General features: G+C 40.2%; 1 protein-coding gene and 1 long non-coding RNA gene across 5 annotated transcripts in view; one reads left to right on the top strand and one right to left on the bottom strand.

The window, feature by feature from the left end:
• LOC128625957 (uncharacterized) overlaps nt 1-21,653 on the top strand; it is a 127,376-nt gene that overhangs the window by 88,645 nt on the left and 17,078 nt on the right. The window contains exon 3 of the long non-coding RNA XR_008389824.1: nt 3,599-3,637. This is a non-coding gene — a long non-coding RNA (uncharacterized LOC128625957). The remainder of the gene's footprint in view (nt 1-3,598; nt 3,638-21,653) is intronic.
• Nucleotides 1-21,653, bottom strand: part of ADGRG2 (adhesion G protein-coupled receptor G2) — a 123,599-nt gene that overhangs the window by 84,868 nt on the left and 17,078 nt on the right. For all 4 annotated transcript variants that reach the window (XM_037157547.2, XM_037157549.2, XM_037157548.2 and 1 more), the window contains exon 2: nt 2,773-2,815. The gene's annotated coding sequence lies outside the window, so the exon portion shown is untranslated. The remainder of the gene's footprint in view (nt 1-2,772; nt 2,816-21,653) is intronic.

The following is a 21,653-nucleotide window of genomic DNA, read 5'->3' as shown; positions in this document are numbered from 1 at the left end:
GGTAATTGGAATAAATATAGGACAAAAGGAATTATTCAAACTTCAGCAACAACATTTTTTTAAGATAAAGTCACCAAGAACTAACACCAGCAGTGCTCTGGTAAGATAAACAACATCTCATATGCAAAAGAAACCCCACAAAAACAAACAAAGAAAACCACAGAACAATGTCCCAAAGATGATAGAAACTGGGTTAACTGGTAAGTGCTGAGCATGACCTTCCAAATAGCAGCTCTGTGTGTCATTTGTCATAGCACAAAGTAAAGTCAATGGTGGACTCGACAACATGATTGTAATGTGAAGCTTTTTCGTCTCTAGAAACAAATAGAAGGAAAATGATTTGTTTGGTCTTTACAGTGCAAAATGATTTTCTTAATAAGCATTAAGTGCTTTCTAATGAAAAAAGTACTTTTAATTAATAAGTGAATCAATATCAGGTATGCAAGATTAGAAATAAATTATGCACTTAAAGAAATATTCATAAAACCTTGCAAAAGTTGTTATATTTTTCAATTCCCTCACTCATCCCCAAATTTCTCCAATGCCCTACCTGCAATCTACCATCCTCTTGATTACCCATGGCAAAATGAAAGCCAACTTTATCTCTCTCCCCTTACTCTTCAGGATCCTCTCCCAAAGTTCATAGTAAATATGTCCAACAACACAAACAAGCACAATAGCATACGGTACAAGAGCATAAATGGTAGAGCCATATGCCTGCCTTCAAATTCAAGCTGCACCACTTAGAGTGTAACCCTAGCCTGTTCTTTAAGTTCTTTGGACCTAAATTCTTCATCTGAATAAATGGAGGTACTACTTGGACTACTCATAAAGTTTCTGTAGAGATGAAACAGGGAAACATAATGAAGTTCTTATTATACTCAAGGATTGTTAGCTATTAAAACAAGCGTAATGAGAAGGCAACTTTATAGTACACTCCTGGGGTAAATGTAAATAGCTTTTGGAATTATTTTCTGCATTCATTCATCTTTTTGACAAATATCTATTGAGGTTCTATTTGTACATGAAAGGTACTATGCTACAGACTCAAGATATAATAAACAAGACAGATACCTCTCCTGTGTGTAATAGCTTACAGCTGCTACTTAGATTAATTGGCCATTGGTGTGGCCAAATAGTGATTTAAAAAAAATTAAAAGACACTTTCTTTTCATGGTTCATGAAACTCATCTTGGCCTAAAAATAAAACAAGGCACCAGAATACAGTATCCTCTCCTATATAGACTTGGTCTCCACCTCACCCTAACTCCCACAGCATGCAACTCCACCCACAGCAGGCACTCAAAAAAGATTTTTTAATTGATTTGGTCCAGAATCTGTTGCTGCACAAAAATTCAATCAATATGTAGAGAAGAAAAATAACAGACTCTCCTTAAAAGCATCTTCAAGGTGTCGTCCTGCACTGGGGGATGGGGGCAGCGATGGGGCAGAAGCACATGGTTTAAATCATCAGATTACATTTGAGAGGAAGTGAGGTACTAAGGAAAGCAAACCACCTACCAATATCTGCCCATTCTTGCTTTTGTTATCACACCATGCCAACTCCTGCTTCAAATCCTAGCTTGGACACTTACTAGCTGTGTGACCCTGCACAGGTATTTTTAACATTGTTTATAACAATAACTTATTAGCATGTATTATAATAACTACATATGTCTTTATAATCTACATAGTAGGATAATTATAATTTATAATTAATAAGCATTTGCATTAGTTCTAAGATTTCTATTATTTATAGCAGTGAAGTCCCAGAAATAACCACTATCTTGTTCAAATTTTTTTACTTATTAATTTCACAGTGCGAAAAGAAGGGGGAGAGAGAGGGAGAAACACAGAGACAGAGAGACATTGATTTGTTGTTCCATATATTTATGCATTCATTGGTTGGTTGTTGTACATGCCCTGACTGGGGATCAAACCCGAAACCTTTGCATTATGGGACAATGCTCTAACCAACTGAGCTACCCATCCAGGGTACCTCTACGGTTGAGTCTCAAAGGAAACAGGAAGTGTAAGTCAGTGGTAGCTTCAGAATTTCTATATAGAAGGGAGCTGGGACCAAAAATCTAGTTGCGAGGAGCCTTTGGAAACTGCATGCACACAATACTTTAAGAGACAGAAAACACTTCAATGGTCCATTTCAAAACAGGAGAAGAGCTGTTGGAAATAAGGAAGCCAGTCCAGGGAAAAAGAAAGGAGAAATAGTTAAACAAAATTCCAAAAAGTTCTTTGTAAATGATCATTCTCCTTCCCCAGATTTTACTGCACCATGTCATTTCAAAATCTGTACCCATTGTTGAAAGTTACTTTAAAAAAATGGCCCTGGCTGGTATGGCTCAGTGGTTGAGTGCCAGCCTGTGAATCAAAGGATTCTCAGTTCAATTCCCAGTGTAACGCAAATGCCTGGGTTGTGGGCCGGGTCCCTAGTAGGGGGCATGTGAGAGGCAACCACACATTGGTGTTTCTCTCCCTCTCTCTCCCTCCCCCTCTCTAAGAAATAAAATTTAAAAAAAAAATAGATTACAGAGAAGTGGGTCAACAATAGAATCCCCAAGGAAAAGAAAATGTCTGAAGAAAGGAAGGCTTCAGATGGGTGGGAGTGAGGAGTTTGAAACAAAACAAACAAAAAAAGAATACAGCAGTTAAAGGGATGGGGATTTAGAATGAAGGGGGGTGGTAATTTGAAAGGAAAAAAGAAACAATTAAATGTTCAGTATTTCTACATTATCACTTAGAAATAGCCTCACTCACCCGACAGGAAGTTCAGAAGAAATGATGGAAAAACTGCACAGATCTGAAAATGAAAAAAGAAAAGAAAAAAATAGATCAATGGAAAGTGAACTTTGTTAGCACCATAATACTTTAGTACCACAGTCAGCCCATTCAGCAGAGGCCGTAGAGACCACCCCTTCCTCACTATATACCAAGGCTTGACCTCGGCAGCAGAGTTACAAAAGTAATGTAGGATGCAAACAAACCCTGCTCTTAAGGAACATATTGTAAATTGGAAAACAAGCCAAAGCCTGTTTGGGGGCTGATTTTGTTAATGTTTTAGTAGCATTGTATTACTGCCCAGTCTCAGGCTTCATTAACAGCATCATAGGGACACAAGACAATGAAGTGATCAGCTCTGGGGAGGGATGGTCCCTTATAGAGACCATGCTTTGTTAGGTATTTCTTCGTGTTTTTGTGATTTAACTTCCCTAGAACCTAAACTTAAGTTTAAGGATTGGGTCATTTATGTCTGTTGTACTTCCAAAGCCAGGGCAAAATTCTTTCTCCACAGAGGGACTAAATAAATAACCCTCTATTGCTGTTAAGTTTGGCTCAGAGTTAAGGCAGGGGCACTAGCAGTGACCATAGTGAGGGACTCACTATGCTCAGAGAGCATGCCCACCCACATGTGCCCACCCACAGCAGAGAGCATTGTTAACAATGTGATTTGTATCTTTCATCATGCTTTACTTGAAAACCAAAACACTGGTACAGATATTAGCTTAAAAGTGATAATCACTTCATATAATGGTATCCTATTATGTGAAATATATATCTAATGATTTTCAACCATTATTTACAGTCACCAAGATATGGAAGCAGCCCAAGTGTTCATCAATAGGTGAGTAGATAAAACAACTATGGGACATTTACACAGTGGAATATTCCTTGGACATAGAAAAGAAGAAAAATTTTACCCTTTGCAACAGCATGGATAGACCTGGAGAACATTATGCTAAGTGCAATAAGCCAGTCAGAGAAAGACAAATATCATATGATTTCACTCATATGTGAAATCTAATGAACAAACTGAACTAACAAGCAAAATAGAGACACACTCATAGATAGAGAGCAGATGACAGCTAAGGAGGGGGTTGGGGGTAGAGGGATTAAGAAAAAAGAAGGACTCATGGACATGGCAACAGTGTGGTGATTGCAGGGGAAGGGGGCATAAGGGGGACAAATGGTAATGGAAAAATACAACAAAATAAATAAATAAATTTAAACAAAGCAAAACAAATAGATTTGCAAGGAGAATCAATAGCGTGATCTTGGCACCAACAGACCTGGCTTTAGTCACTAGACTGTTATGACAGAAGTTCAGTGCTCAAGGAGGAATCCAGAATATGAATTCAAAGAAGAAATAAGGAGTCATGGTGAGTTTCTATTGATCACAATGTATTCTTTAAGAGGAAAAAAAAGTTCTTAATTGAAGCCCAATTTGTCAGAGAAACTTAATTAAGCAATGTTTAAAGAAGACAAAAATAAAGGCCAAGCATGTTGCCCTGTCCTAGAATGAACAAATTGCAAACACATGTCCCAGTACTCAACATGGAATGAATGTAGAATTAACAACTAAAAAACACTAAAATAATCAAGCAAAGAAATAAATTGATTGTGACTTGAGTACGGAAATAATTTCGCTTTATATGTGTGGATAAGGATTTTCTACTACAGATTTTTGATGAAATTTCACAACTCAAGTATAGCCTCTTCCAAAAACCTTATTGATAACCACACACAAAAAAAGCACACAATGGTTTCCAGTAATCCAGTTTATTAATAAAGAACACAAGGCGCTCTTGGCTCCTTTGGAACCCTTTCAAGTAGAAAAAGAGGGCAAGCAACAGTGAAGTGTTTTGCCTACTGGATGAATAAGTTCAAAAAGCCTAATAATATCCAAAGGTGGAGAGCATGTGGGGAAACAAACCTTTGCATACACTATTGGTATAAACGTAAACTGTGAGAGAATAGTTTAGCTATGTTTTGAAGTTTTAAATTTGCATGCCTTTTGATCAGAATTGTAATTCCAGAGATTGTCTTTATAGCAATAGTGATGCATATACACAAAAATATACAAACACAGTCACTGCAACTGTGTGTGAGGGGGAAAGCCTAAGTATTCATTAGTAGGTGAGTAGTTGAATAAATGATGGTCTATCCACATTATGGAATGCTATGCAATGCTTTAAAAAGAAGTTGATCTATATGTATTGACAGAAATTGTCAATACATATAAATCAAGTGAAAAGGTCAAAATTTAAAAAATATATACAAAGACATGTTAAGCAAAGCTATATATTCGTATGCTTATTTACATGGTGAGAAGTGTGAATGCATTAAAAAAAAAAAGCCTTAAAGGAAACCTGTTAAGCCTCCAGAGAGAAGTGTGATGGGGGAAAGGCTGAAGCACAATTTTTACTCCATGGAACACAGACACATATTCTTGTATTGTATTACTTATAAAATTAAGTAAAACACATGTATTACTTATAAAATTAAACATATTTCTTCTAGCAAAGAAAAACAGAACAAAGGGAGGTCCAGGCCATTTAGATTCTCCAAACAGAGCTTGTAAATCAAGCTCAGAAGGATACTAACTGAGAGGTAGTGCCATTATTGCTCAGCTGGATTCCATCTCCCCTGGCTGTGCTCTAACCCAGTTAGAAAGACCCCATTGAAAGACCAATGATTTCTGGTGTCAGATCCAAGAAATAAGCTTCCCATCCAGGGAGTAGGAACTTACTTGAGCAAGTTGTGAAAAAGAATGTCAAAAGCAATGATGTGAAAATGTGTGATGGATACAGAAGCCTAAACTTAAAGAAGTACACATCCTTCAGCCTCCAGATGCCTCCTTTTCACTATCACTGCCACACACCCACCATCCTGTATCTCCTAGAAAAATTAAACAAGAATCAGGATGTGATCAGCACCAGCACTCCAGTAACAAAACATAGTGACTGCCAATGTTTGGACTTCTTACATCATTGAAAGAAAAGGGCAAGTCAAGAAAAGAACCATATTGACTTATGTAAGACATGGCACTGAACAGAGAAGCTTCTCAGAGAAGAATGGCAAACTCACCAAGTGCTAGGATTAACTGAAACCTCCCACAGTTGCTGACTGCCCCAAACCATGAAATCATGGAGGCTGGAAATTCATTCAATTTCCTCTGTTTACCAAGCTGGCTAAAACCCAGGGTAATACCCTAGGTTTTAATGTAACCAGAGAGAGAGAGAGAGAGAGAGAGAGAGAGAGAGAGAGAGAGAGAGAGAGGGACTGTACAAATGGTTTGGGTGAGAAGGAAATTAAACCTATATGTACTTAAAGATCTCTCCAGTGCAGAGGAAGCTCTCAGAAAGGCTGCATCCAAGAATCAGAACTGCACTCAAAGGCTGCTTAGAGGCCCTGGGTGTCCTGCACAGGGCCCACACATCCTGGGGATAATAAACAAAACAATGAGCAAAATACACAGGTAACTGAAGCCCCAAGCAGGTGTCCCTACTGTCTTTGGGTAATGTAATGCTGGTCCCAAGATGAACCAAAAACAAAACAAAACAGACCCAGGGGCATCCAGCATCCTGGAGGGCTCAGCAACTTCATTTAGAACCTAATGATTAATTAGTGGTCTAGATTGAGGAGCAGAGTCACTGCTAGTTCCTGGCAATAACATCAACAAAGAGGCCTTAAGAAATTGGGAATGGGGACAGAAATCAGTAAAGAGAAGTGTGCCCACATTAGTTGGAAAAGTAAATTGCATAGATAGAAATGATGGTGAAGGGTTAGGCTTGTGGGCATATATAGGAGATGGTTGGGGATATGCAGACTCTTGACTGTAGAATGGTAGGTATACCGCTGAGGAACAAATAAGAGTGGTTATAGAACCTTGTGGTGGCCCTATTGCTGATGAGAACCTGCCTAACAAGATGTTTACCTGCACAGATTGGTTTGTTCAGTTCTGGATGCCACCACTGAGGAGGAGTTAAGTTGTGAGATGGCTCTGGAAAACTCTAAAGCTAGTTCATTCAACAAACATTTACTGAATGTCTACTATATACAAAAAAGGGGGCCACTCTGTATATTGTGCAGGTTGTGCCCTGCAAAAGGGCTCTTGGCCAAGATAACCATGAGAGTCTGAATTCAGAATGTCAGGCTTTCTGGAAGTGCCATATGAACCAGCTGCTAGCTCTGTCACAGGTATAACAAGAGCTCTGAGGAAGGGCACCTAATTCGCTGTAGGGAAATGGATCTAGAAAAATTTCCCCAAGGAGATAACAGTCATGCTGCCTCCTAAATGATATACAACCCCCTTTGTGTGAAGAAATGGGAAACAGCATTCCAGAGAGAAGAAAGAGCCTAAACCAAGACATAGAGCCAAAGACTGGCATTAAGTGGTCATGACTTAGAATCATTTTGATGCTGCTGAATCATAAAGTGTAAAACAGAGACTGGCCGGGAAGGACTGTGGAGATATGAAGCAGAAACCTGATGGAACATATCAAAAATATAGTCTGTGAACAGGCTGGGAAAAATCTTCATTGCACATCCAGATGGGGGTTGTGATGGATTATGAGTAATATCCACTATAGAAATCACTCATAGAAGGAAGATGGCAAATAGATGTTCTCTATCTCTGCCATGAGCAGAGATGCTATCTAAAATGTGGTTTAAACTATAACCCTAGGGATTTACTAAACAGCAGGAAGAATGTGCTGGTATTGATCATTGTTATATTATAGAAGTGACCAAGAGAGCTTTTGTAATTGATTTCTGAAACATCTAAAAGGATGAACTCTTGGTCACTGGTGAGGCTTCATGCTGAAGTGGAATGAACTAGGCCAGGAAAAGCAGCTGGTGGACCTCTTACATTTGTTGGTACTGTGCTATTTTTCTGCAGCACTAAGTGCTTTCTTTTCTCTCCACTTTCTCCTGTCTTCTCTTTCTCTCTTTTCTTCCTCCACTCTCCTTCATCCTACACTCTCCATGTCTTCCCTCCCCCCCCCTTACCTAGCTTCAGACTTGCCAAACATATTCTAGGGGCTAGAATGTTGCTGGTTTCCTCTACTCAGAGATTAGAAGAGGGAACAATATCAAAGATCACATGGTGAGAAACCCACCTTCAAATGACTCCTTAATCAACAGACCCAACCCTTTGGGTGAGGCAACCACAGCTCCTCACCCAACATGGTGGAATTAAATGTGTTTCAGAATGGCATGACTTTCTTTAGGGTGTAAATAACCACCACCTTAAAAGTAAATGCATATGCAAGGACATACCAATTATTTCTCAGAACATTAATGCACCATTTACCAAAAAAAAAATCCACATGCTTGATTTTCATTAAGCTGTATTCATACCAAGTTGAACTTTCTTCCATTTGTATGAAAACATTTCACCAGGAAAAGTGAATTTAGATAATTACTGCAACCTTAAATCAACCTCAATTTCCATGCCCAGTATTTTTCTAATTAACTCTTAACTTTTCTTTCCACTGGGTAGCAACAAATGCTGAGCATTTTCCTCTATTTAAACTATGTTTTGACATTGTATTTTCAATAATGAAAAACAATATGACTAAAAAATACAGAGATGAGGAAGAAACAAACAATCGTACATGTAGGATGGGTTCCACCAAGTACCTAAGACAACCACTATATCAATTTTTCCTATAAGTTTTTATTGTATATTTGACACTTGGGCTATGAATTAAGGCTGGTGTATTAAGGGGTTTTTTGTTTCCAAATTTATTTGATATTTGAGATGTACCAAACACTTAATGGCTCCTCAGTCCAATCCATGGAGTAAAAAATGAGGAAGTTTTTGCCCATAAAGTTTTCATTGTTCCCACTGGAAATGTGTAAGAAGTTACATTATTATCTAGCCCTATTTGGCAGATAAACTATGGGAGATAGGAAGTTGGTGATTTATTAATATTATTTTAATATATTTTATTGATTATGCCATTACAGTTGTCCCATTTCCCCCCTTCATTCCCCTCCACCTTGCACACCCCCTCCCACCCCATTCCCTCCATTTAGTTCATGTCCATGTGTCATGTTTTTTAACTTCTACATTTCCCACACTACTCTTGCCCTCCCCCTCTCTATTTTATCCCCACCATCTATGCTACTTATTCTCTGTACCTTTTCCCCCACTCTCCTCCTCCCACTTCCCTGTTGCTAACCTTCCATGTGATCTCCATTTCTGTGGCTCTGCTCCTGTTTTAGGAGTCCACTTAGTTTGCTTTTGTTTTAAGTGTGGTTGTTAATAACTACATCTAAAGTGAGTTTGCTGGCCATTCACTGTTCATACTCTTTATCTTCTTTTTCTTAGATAAGTCCCTTTAATATTTCATATAGTAAGGGCTTGGTGATGATGAACTCTTTGAACTTGACCTTACCTGAGAAGCACTTTATCTGCCCTTCCATTCTAAATGAAAGCTTTGATGGATAGATGTAGGGGACTGGTTTGTCTTGGCCTAGCAAATGCGACTCAGCTCTGTATGGAAAACCTGCAGATGCAAAGTGGTGGGCAGAACCCAGACTTGCAAACCAAGTTTTCCCATGGGAATCAGGCCTAGAAAATGCTTACAGATTGTTATGGCTTGCTCTTGCTAAAACTCCCTCACCCTGGTCTAAAGCAACAAATGTATATTGTCTATCTTCAAGGTAACTTCTAAAGCCTGTGTGAGCTCTCCCAAGAACAGAGCTAATCAGCTCATTGCCATCCCCTCTGCATGTTATTTTTATTTCCTTGATTGTACGTAGAATGTGGACAATAATATTCTATGTGATAGATCATAAATCTTTCTTTGATGTAACACCCCAGGAAAATAATAAAAGCCTGTCTAGGCAAGGGTCAGGGCACTCCCTTCTTGAGGGAGTGGCCGAGGCATCCAGAGGCACTTTCCCCTTGAGAGAGCAGCCATGCCTGTTCCCTTTCCCACACAGGATTGTTGTCACCTCTGCATTGATTCTCATCATAACCCACAACAGGCGGACTCTGCTGGACAGGGTCTGCCACAGATAGAGCAATCTTGGATGTAGGTCCTTGCCTTTCATGACTTGGAATTCTTCTTTCCAGCTCCTTCTCACCTGTAAGGTCTCTTTTGAGAAATCAGCTGACAGTCTGATGGGAACTCCTTTGTAGGTGACTGTCCCCTTATCTCTTGCTGCTTCTAGAATTCTCTCCTTCATCTTAATCTTGGCTAATGTAATTATGATGTGCTTTGGTGTGTTCCTCCTTGGATCCAACTTCTTTGGGACTCTGAGCTTCCTGGAAGTCTATTTCTTTTGACAGGTTGGGGGAGTTCTTCTTTATTATTTGTTCAAATAAGTTTTCCACTTTTTGCTCTTCCTCTTCCCCTTCTGGTACCCCTATAATTCAGATGTTGGAATGTGTAGAGATGTCCTGGAGGTTCCTAAGCCTCTCTTCATTTTTTTGAATTCTTGCTTCTTTATTCTTTTCTGTTTGGTTTTTTCTTTCTTCCTTCTGGTCCACTCCATTGATTTGAGTCCCAGTTTTCTTTCCATCACTATTGCATCCCTGTGCATTTTGCTTCATTTCACTTAGTGTAGCCTTCATTTTTTCATCTAATTTGTGGCTAAAATCAACCAGTTCTATGAGCATCCTGATCATCAGTGTTTTGAACTGTGCATCTGATAGGTTGGCTATCTCTTGGTCACTTAGATGTATTGTCTCTGGTGCTTTGATCTGTTCTTCTGTTTGAGACCTTTTTTTTGGTCTGGTTGCTCCTGGTACGTAGTGAGGGGCAGAGCCCTAGGTGTTCACCTGTGGGGGGCCACCCAGTTGCTGGGTTGTGATGCTATATGTGGGGGCAGGGTCAGATAGGCAGCAATGGTGCTTGTTCTGCGCTCTCTCAGATTTCAGTGCCCTCTGCTGCTTCCCATAAACTGGCACCTTTTCAATTGGTGCTTTTAGCTTTTCCCATCACTGAGGCCCTGGGTTGCATGGTCTGTCTTGCTGCCCATTTTTGCTTAGGTGTTCACCAGGGTGGGGCAACCCAGTCCCTGGGGTGTGACACTATATGTGGGGGTGGGGTCAGAGAGGGAGCAATGGCATTTATTCTGTGCTCTCTTGGATTTTGGTCCCCTCTGCCATTTCCCACAAGCAAACTGGGCCCTTCTGGTGCTGGTTCCCATGTGGGTGGGCTTGTGTACATTCCAGGACCCTGTGGGTCTCTCCAAAAAACTCTCCTGTGAGGCTGGGAGTTTCTCCCAGCACCTCAACCCCTGAAAGTTTCTTCAGTTGATGCTTTTAGGCTTTATTTCTCATTGCTGGGTCCCTGGGTTTATAGGTCTATCTCACTGCCCATTTTTTGCCTGGTTTATCTGTGCACGAATGTGTGTCCACGGTCAGCCAACTGCCTTGTGCACCTTACTGGGTTTGCTGGTTTCCTCCCCGCACTCAGGTCACCAACCACCACCTTTTCCTGCTGGGACCCCTCTGCTGGCCGCTGACTCTGCCCCTCTTACTGGTCTGGATGAATGGTTCATTGTTGTAGGACTTCAGTACAGTTCAATTTTCTGTCTGTTCTGGTTGTGTTTTTGTTTCTAAATTTGTTGTTGTCCTTAAATTTGGTTACATGAGGAGATACAGTGTTTCCACCTATGCCTCCATCTTGGCCGGAAGTCCTAATATCATTTTTTAATTCAATGTGAGAGTTTCATACTCAACCTGTACACTGCTGTGTCTGCCAACTTTGCCAGCATAAGAAATTTCTAGCCCTTTCTCTTCTGTGGTAGATTACAAAACTGGCCACAAATCCTCCCTTGCCCAATATGCCTATTCATATGCAATGTGGCTGCAGGCCTACTTATCAAAAGATGGTCTTTTTCTCCACCCCTTGACTGTGGGCCAGCCTTGCCCCTTGCTTTGCCCAGTGGGACATTAGCAAATGTGATATTAGCACTATCTTACAGAATGCTTGAGCATGAAAGTTTGCTTTGTTTTGCTGCTCCTGGAACCCCAAATCACCATGTAAGCATGCAAATAAGCCTGAGCTGGTCTGCCAGATGGTGAAAGGCACATGCCCAGTCACCATCATTGCACCATCCCCCAAAGGCAGTCATCTAGCTAACTGGCAGCTGAATATAGATACCTGAGTGAGCCCAAGTGAGACCATCAGGACCATCCAGCTGAGCCCAGTTGAGAATTTGCGGGCTCTAGAATTGGGGACTAATGAAATAGCTGTGGCTTTATTTAAACTCCCAAATTTGGAGGGATTTGTTTCATACAAAATGCTAACTTATGTAGCTTCTTTCTTTCTTCCTTCATTCTTACTCTTCCTCTCCATCTACCCTTTGTTCCCCCCATATCTCTTGAAGAAATTCTTCTACAAGAACTATAAGTACATATTGGGCATCAGACACTGGCCCAGGCTAGTTCTAATTCAATGCCTGCCTCATTTTCTTCTAATCCACACTCTCTGCCTGCATAAGCAGACTCTGCAGACTTTACATGGTCTGTGAGCCCCACTAAAAAAATAATTCAACAAGATGTTTCAGGGGACCAGCAAGCCACATTGTGGACACTTGCCAGTTTGCTCCTCATCACTAGGCATTTGCTGGTGACTATCTCCCCAGGAGAGTAATTTGACACTGTGACCTGTTGAATAGACTATTGAAGTGTATTCTAGTCAAGCCCTCTACCCATTGCTCCTTGCCACCAGAGGGGAAGCATAATAAGAAAATGGACCTTTCAAGCCAAATGCCCAAAGGTTAAGGGGTACACCCCTTCTCTTATATGGCTGCCTTGCCTGCCCAGGCTATTTGAGCAGAAATTATATTTATAACTACAGGAAACAATCCACTGTGAGTGATAAAATGCTTAGATTTCCATTCGTTTACTACATGAATAAAATAAAAGCAATAGGATCATTTGCTAATGACCTCAAATTGCTCAGTATGACTCAGGAGCCAGAAACAGGTTCATTTCTTAAAATGCTTTTCTTCTTCTCCTATATATAGAGTGTACTTTATTCCCCTGAATAAAATAAAGTATTACTTTTCCCCTGAATGGTGTTATTTCAGACTTTAAAATATTTTACTTATTTTTTAGAGAAGAGAAGGGAAGGAGGAAGAGAGGGAGAGAAACATCAATGTGTGGTTACCTCTCGTGCGCCTTTCCCCCACTAGGGACCTGGCCCACACCCCAGGCATGTGCCCTGACTGGAAACAATCTGGTGACCCTTTGGGTTCACAGACTGGCACTCAACTACTGAGTCACACCAGCCAGGGCTGTTTTTTCAGAGTTTTAAAAAGCTTACTTCTACCTCATATCCTGGAACCTGCCATCTGTAGCTACAACATTGATGTTTAGAAAGGTCAGTTTAGGTGTCAGGATTGAATAAATGTTCATTTTGTAAATGATTTTTAAATGGGACACTTTTTCTCCCTTAGAATTAATTCCCTGGAGAAATTCTCTTCTTCTCTAGGTGAATGTGTGAGTGTATTTTGAAACTGAATGCCAAAATGTCAGGTGGACAGAGATTTTAATGGCTTCCATTAACAAGTATATGTCAGCTGCAGCTGGTGTAGTTCAGTGGCTTGAGTGCCGGCCTGTGAACCAAAGGGTCACTGGTTTGATTTCCAGTTGGGGCACACGCCTGGGCTGTGGGCCAGGTCTCCCATAGGGGGCATGTGAGAGGCAATCACACATTGATGGTTTTCTCTCTCTCTCTCTCTCTCTCTCTCTCTCTCTCTCTCTCTCTCTCCCTTCCTTACCCTCTCTCTAGAGATAAGTAAATAAAATCTCTTTAAAAAGCAAGTGTAAATCAGAAGTATACCACCTAGAACACATTTCTAAGATTTTTGTCACTTTCTCCAGGCAGTATTCTGGCAGAGAAGAGGAAGACTCCCTTCTTTTCCCTGAAACATCTTCTAACATGTGTTCTTTCTTTCTGTGTTCTAAAACTATCTCTAGAACCTCTGTGTTTAAGAGAATTACTTTTCCTTCTTTTCATTTGTTCTTAAGAACCTTCCACTTGAACAGTCATTCATGGTAAACAAGATGCTTTTTCACGCCTTATCCCAATTGACACACAAATGTTTACAGAGCAGCTGCCAGGCAAATTCTTAGCCCTGTGCTAGGTACTGGGGATACACTAGAAATTGAAATAAGTCCTGCCTTTAAAGAGCTTGTTGTCTACTGGGGAAACAAAGATGTGATATGAAAATTAACAGCAATAAATGCAAAATTGCAACTGTGATTAGTGCCACCAGGGAAAGCATGTGGACCTCTGGGTGAAGGCAATGGGATATGACCTAGGGGGTCATAGCAAAGAGGCAGGAAAAGACCACACCAAATAAGGGAAGCAGTACATGTAAAGGCACAGTGGCAGGAGGGAGTCCAGCCACATGTAAGGAACTAAAAAAAAAAAAAAAAAAAAAACCAGAGTGGGCAGGACACAGTGGGTAGGGGGAGCACTCTGAGAGATGAGGCTGGAGGAACAAGCAGAGAGCTCAGCTCACACTGGGGCTTGGTGGCCACAGTGAGGATTCGTGTCTTGTTCTGAAAGCAATGGAAAGTTACCAAAAGTATCTTAAAAAAGGGTGACGTGTTCACATTTTGACAAGATTGTTCTGGTAGTTGAGTGGAAAATGGATTGGAGGAGGACAGAGAAGAAGTGGGGTTTCAGCTTGGGATTTTTGCTTTCAGTTCTCAAACATTGTTCTAAAAAGTCTTAGCAATTCATTAAAATAAAAATTCAAAGAGGTGTAATCAAGGAAAAGGTGACTATAAATTTGTTTATGTCATGTTACACACATGAAGATCTACTGAAATATAATGGGAATACAGTTCAGAAGAGGTGGAAGATTCAAAATAATTATACAAATCAGCTTTCCCTTTACACCAACAGTCAGCAAACTTTTTCTGTAAAGGGTCAGATAATAAATATTTCTAGTTTTGAGAGTATAGATAGGATCTCTGCTGCAACTACTCATTTCTGCCACTAGCAAGAAAATAGCCAAAGACAAAAATGTAAATGAATGGGCATGGTTGTGTGCCAATACAACTTTAACAAAAGCTGGGCTGGTGGGATTTGGCTGGTGGTCAATAGTTTGTTCTGCTCTGTATTAGTGAGGAAGTGATGATGTATTTGAGGTGAAATTGATAGCTTGGAATGAGGATGGTGGTGGTGGTGGTGTGATACAGACATATCTGAGAAGTATCTGGAAGGAAGAATTGGGTCTTGTGTCTGGACTGAATATTAAGAGTGAGAGAGTGACAGGCAGTACCTAGATTTTAGCTGAGTCAAGTGAAGCTCAGAGCTGGTAAGTGGCTGGGTGTGGCCTAGAACCCAGTTTATCTCACTTCTCCACACCTGGTCCAGCATACCTTCCTACCACAGCTACAGCTTCCCCAGTAATCCAATCTACAGCTCCCCATCCCAGCCCCTGCAGAGTCCCAGCATTTCACTTTTGCTAGGTTACAAGTATATGGGATGCTTCCTCAAAATGCTTTTGGCAATCATGTTATATAGAGTTTCCACAGTGTTAACATCAATTTCTGGCTTTTCCCTCTCACACCAGTCCCTAAGAGACAACTTAAAAATGAGTCAGGTATCAAAAACAACAATAAAGAACAGTATAGTATTTGGTGAAGGCCTAATTTCAGAGGGGTGCAGAATGAAGAAACCAGAAAGGGGGGTGTAAAGTTAAGAGGCCAGCTTTAAAAATAGGAGCTGTGAGCCAAGTGCCTGGAGAGGATGAGGAGGGTCAAAGGCAGGAGAAGGAAGGACAAGGCCAACTGTGAGGACAAATACTACCTAGGCTGCCAGAGAAGGTACATAGACTGGTCTAGGAAGAGCAGGAAATCAGTCCTGGAGCTTCAACGGTGGGTGCATAGGCTCCTCTTTTCTGCTCTTGCCTTCTAGCCTTGCCCCCTACTCCTCACCATCTTAAAATTCTGCCCTGCACCTGGCCTTGGGGGCTACACAAACCTGTTCCGAACCATGCTGTAGCCCAGGAGGTCTCTGGAAAGGTGGAGAAATTTCACATTGGCCTTGTGTCTTAGAATTTTTAGTAATACATTCATTTAGAGACCCTGCTTATTCCATGGAGGCCAAGCGATAATTAAAAACCAAGACCAGAAATGACAACATGACGCTTTGTATTCCCCTCCTCCCAAGATGAAAAGCAGATTCCGGAAGAATATAAATTAGAGGAGATAAAACCAAGGAGGAGAACTAGAAAACAGATAACCTGGTCCTATGCTCTTTGCATTTGTATTATTAAACCACAAACACTGCTCTTTGGTGCCCAGATAGAAAACGATACCATGTTCCATTCTGAACTCTTATCTATGAAGAGGAGAAACCATAATAATCCTTTAAAGAAGCACAGTTTTTTCCTTGCAACTAGTCCTTAAATGAATATGCTCAGGGGTTAGCCATACTCAGCAGCATTTCTACTTCTCTCTTCCCAGCTTCTCTTGAACTGATTTCAATCAGGCTATCTCCAGCGACTTTCAGTTCACCAAACCCAGTGGTCACATTATCTACAGGAAGCTGTAGCTTCTAAAGACTCTTTTCTAAATGGAGGCCAGTCCAGTTTACATGGGGAAAGGATAAAGGGATATGTTCTGGGAAGGCAAAAAACATCTCTGGTCAACTCCTACATGTGGATGAATGGTGTTATAAAATGTGCTCATGGTCCTGAGAACACTGCTATAATGACACAAAGATAGGAGTGACTGATTCTGTCTTTTGTGTGGTTAGGAGGCAGAGGACATAGAAACATGTTCTACATCAAAGGGACAGAAGGAGATAACGGTGACCTAGAAAGCCCATTAAAGCTTGTGTAGACTAGGATTCCTCTCCTATTCTGGAGGTTCTTAATTTTTGATAGATGTCTAAAAAACCACCTCTCAAGGCTTATGTTTTTGTTAAGGCATTGGAACCTATTCAGGAGTGCAAATTTCAGTTACTGTGGTCATTAACAGATGAGTTTGGCTTAATTGATCAGGCCAACTTTGATAGTAAGGAGGCATGGATGACTGAGGAGGGTCCAATGGAGTCAGGCCTGAACAGCACAGGAACATTGACATGGATTCCTGCAGTGAGCTACAGGGGGAAAAGGGGGAGGGATGGGGAAGAGACTCCCAAGAAGGGGCTTTTTCTACATTATGGGTTTTCTCAGCTTGTCCTTAGAAACCAAAAGGCAATGTCATTCCAAACAGCTCTCCTACATCCAGGAAAATCTCCCAGTTGTTGACTGGCCTTCTCTTTTTATTTTTCCCCCTCCCTCATAAGGATGTGCTCTTAAAGCATCAGCATTGCCTTTCCCTTTTGCTAATATCGCCTTCAAATGACTACTTGGCTCCACCGGAAGTAGTTATTTTTGCAGACTGGATGGTGTGAGGTAGGGTGGGGAAAGCCTCCAACGGTGGAAACTCCTCTCTCACCAGGGATCTTGGCTGCAGCACCAAGTCCTGGCCTCACCAGAGCAGGACCATCCATTTTCTTTTTTTAGAACTATCCTCTTTGACCCACCCAGTGCTGAGATTTGTCAGTGTGTTTTTCCAGGATACCTGGCAAACAACAACTTGACAGATTCAATGGTTTTCATTGACAGCCCCAAAGGAGTCCTCTGAAGACTGCAAAACTGGACTCACAAACAGCCCACAAAAATTGTACCTCCCACAAGTGTCTGGACTCTGCCTCTTCCCAAATGACTCCCTCCAGCACTGATGCAGCATGGGTGGCTTTGCAGTATTTTTTAAATGATTTTTCCAAAACAAAGGTGTTCCAACTAGTGTGGGAAAATAGTAACATTATTCCTCTCATCTGAAGTATAACAGTCACACAGGTTAATCTCAGGGATTATGAAAATTTTTATAGAAAAAAGTGCAGGATGAATATAAAACAAAATCTTTTAACTGGTTTCCTGACTTCTCATTGGAAAGGGTTGGGTTGAAAAGAAATGGACCAAAATGGGAAAGTCAGGTTATAGCTAGTGGGGTTCCTCAGAAAGGAATATTCTGTAACTTCCTAATTCATGAATTGTTGATAAATGTAAACCATAGGAAAGAAAGGTTGCTGTGCCTGTTCATGGAACAAGTGGCGGAATGTTTCAAAGGGCATAAGTCCCTGCCTTTGAATTCTGGCTTTGCCACTTGCCCCTAAAACCTTGGGCAAGTAACTCAGTCTCTCTGTGTGCCTCAGTTTCTTCACCTGTAAAATGGAGGTAATATCAGTAGTGTTCATCTCTCAGTTATTAGGACACATAAATATATCAATATATATAATATGCCTAAAACAATTCCTGGCACATAGCAAATGCTCAATAAATAGTAATTATTAGTATTATAGTTAGAAATATAGATAGAAAAATAGCATTTAATGTAAAAATGATCCTACCTGAATAAAGATGTAGTGTGCTTATGCAAGTAAAAATGAATATATAATCATCTCCAAGTCTTTGCTTTAAAACTCACACTCCAAAAGTATTATAAAGTACCTTTAGTTATTCTACTGTAATAATGCCAAATCATTGACAAAATTGGCAAAGCATTTTTACACATAAGATATTGCAGAAAAAAATGGAGGTGTAGCAAGGCAGCAAGATATTTTCTGAGTCATGATAAGAATAACCAATATTTAATTTTAGCCTATCACAAGTTGTAGGATGAAGTAGTCACAGGTATTTAATGCCTCTCTACCTCAAGATTCCATATCCATGAAATGGGAATAATCATATATTTGTATCCTAAAATTCTTATGAAGGAGTAGTAAATACATGAAAAGTGCTCAGCATAGAGTTTGGCTCATAGTACATGCTCAGAAAAGTATTAGCTATTAGTGTTATCACTATCATTAACTGCTTATGTGTGTCAGGTGCTCTGCTATTTGCTTCACATGCCTGGGTTGTAAGTGAAATTGAATGTGCTTCTTTGGAAGAGACTGTGTATGTAGGTGGTGGGCTCACTGCCCCTTCTGCACCCTTTCCTCACTGGCCATCCCCTTTTTCCCAGCCCCTCTTCTGCCTCCCTTCCCTGTGCTCTTCTCTTCATTCCCACCCTATCACAAATGCCCCCCAAAATGTAGCTAATATCTACTCTTGATCCCTGAGTGTGAAGGTTCTAATGAGCTTCCTGTCTCAAAAGGCATTGGCACTTTAAACCAACTGGATGGTCAGATTAATGACTTGGTTATTTGTTAAAGAAATATGAAACCCGGGGGAGAAAGTGAGGATGATGTTTGAGCACCCCCTTTTAGTCATTCATTCTCTTACAGCCAAGAACCTTGCACACTGGTCATCCCCACCCTGGCCCAGATGGAGAGCAGCCCAACTGCACAGAGAGTGAATGTGCCTGCCATGCTCAGGCACCTTCCCATTCAACAAATATTTAATAAGTAAATACCCAGGTGCCAGGCACTATGTGAGGAGCTAGGAACACATTGGTGAGCAAGACAGATACAACTGTGCCCTTCTGAAACATACATGCCAGTGGGGTACTCAAACAAATAAAAATGTAAATGGACAAATATATGAAATTATAAGTTTTAAAGAGGCATGGGAAACAAACACATGAGGAGCTGAATTACACTCTTTAGTGAGACAGTGACACAAAAAGAATGTGCAGTTTTCTTTATATTATAAAAAATCAGAAAATAGGAAGTCTCACTACACAATCATTTCTATTAAGATTTCTATTTCATGTTAAGATGTTCAGAAGTCAGGCTTTGCAAACATGCCAGGAAACCTTAACTCTAAGTGGGGTAGTGTTCCTTTTTACTCAACTGTTCTTCCACGATTTTTCTTTATTTCTAAAGATGGGACTAGGCTGGACCAGTGCTTTAATATTTCCTGTCAGACCAATTTCAGATGAAAATATGGAGGAAAGAAGTAGAATTAAAATTATAATACTTAGAGAACAGAATAAACCTTTGCTTATAAGCTTTTGAGTTAAACTTATATGATCAAACCAGAAAATACATTCCCTCTAGAGCTGGTATAAAGTTGCCTTCTTAATACACCTCAAAATGCCAACTCTGGTGACATGGGTGGGACTATGGGTGAATTATATTTATTTCATTGTGGTTTTCTATAATTTCTACAATTTTAACAATAAAAATACATTATTTTTAAAATGAGAAAAATAAACCTTATAGGCACAGTGAATTTTGTAGTTTTTATCTATCCAAGTAACAGCAAAACAAAACTATACTAAAACATTATTAGGAAAAAATTAATAAAAATAAAAACTATCAGCTGTGCAATAGAACCTGTGTTATTAGTAACAAGTACTGAGTACAAAACTAAAGCAAGGAAGTGGATATAAACAGTGCATGGGAGGGGGTGGCGCTTTTTGAGAAAGGACCTGTGAAATCATCATGAGAAGAGGATATTTGAGCCAAGACCTGCTGAAGGAGACCAGGGAGTGAACCAGGAGATTCTCTAGGGGATAAGAACTGCAGGCAGAAGACACTGCTCTCTAGAAGAAGGATCCTTGATAGCCTGTTTACCCAGATGCAAAAAAATCACTTCAGACAAGAATCAGTCTGGACTTCATGAAACCAAGCAACAAGCCAGAAGAAAACTAAGTGATAGATTGGTATGGCTTTAAGATGAGATATGACAGCCAATGTCTAGTAAATGCAGGCTATGGTTGGTCAGGATTCTTAGTGTTTTATCTGTACTAACTAGAACCCTGCAACAGCCCTAGCTAGGGCACATATTTAATGTCCAGACTGGCATACCTGAAAGTTAAATGAGACCCTATTAATGTAGAGAAAACAGGCATAAATCAGAGCTGCCTCAGGCAAGCTAGAATATATCAACGCTCTATGCAGAAGGCATACTATTATAACTGCTTTATAGAAAAGGATACCAAAGAATAGCACAGAGAGGTTCAATAACTTGCCTGAGGTAACAGAGGTAAGTGGCAGAGCAAAGATTTGAACTTAGCCCAGCTTCAGAGCCCACACTCTTGATGCCTACACAGTATTACCTTCCTGTGTTTCACATATTAAGAAGCTCCTGGTGCTAAAAAACCTGGATTATATTTATCATCAAGAATAGATTAGACTGAAAAAAACACCAGCTTCTAGAGTTAAACACCAGATCAGCAGGCCTGGACAACCTCTTCAAGGCTCAGTTCAATCACCTATAAAACAAAGCAACTGAGACCTATCTTACAGCACTGCTGCACCATTCAGATGAAGCAGTGTTTTTGAAAATGCTTTGGAAGGTGAAAAGCACAACATGAATATTAATTCTATAAAAAGAATATCATATGTAAAAATCTGCATTTTCTCTGCACAGAGATGAAAGTAGTATTTTCTGTAAAAGATCAAATAGTAAATATTTTAGGTTTTGCAGACCATATGGTCTCTGTCACAATTACTCAACTCTTCTGTTGTAGCATGAAAGCAGTCACAAACAATCTGCAAATGAATGAGTGTAGCTGTGTGCTAATAAAACTGTATTTACAGAAACAGGTAGGTGGAGGGCCACAAAACCAACCACTGACCTAGAGAAATGCTCTTTAAAATTGAAAACCCTCATGCTTCCTGTGTTTCTTTTCTGATTCATTTTCCTCCACAGATAGCACTAATCACCACCTAACAAAATGTATATTTTACTTATTTGCTTCCTCCACTAGAAAATAAGCTTGTCTGTTTGTTTCACTATTGATTTCCCAGTGCTTAGAAGAGTGTCTGGCACATAGTAGGGACTTTATAAATATTTGTTGAAAGAATGTATGGATAAATGAATGGAAAATTTTTGAAGAAGTTGGACATACTATTGGGAAAGAAGGGCCAATCCATGGCCAGTAAAAAAAAAAAAAAGAAGGAGAGAGGGAACAGAAATAGAATGATATCTGAAAA

This window comes from Artibeus jamaicensis, unplaced genomic scaffold (assembly GCF_021234435.1).
Source record: "Artibeus jamaicensis isolate MK-2021 breed Jamaican fruit bat unplaced genomic scaffold, CSHL_Jam_final scaffold_1283, whole genome shotgun sequence".
Lineage (NCBI taxonomy): Eukaryota > Metazoa > Chordata > Mammalia > Chiroptera > Phyllostomidae > Artibeus > Artibeus jamaicensis.
Note: the sequence above shows the minus strand (reverse complement) of the source record. Positions and strands in the feature narration are given on the sequence as shown.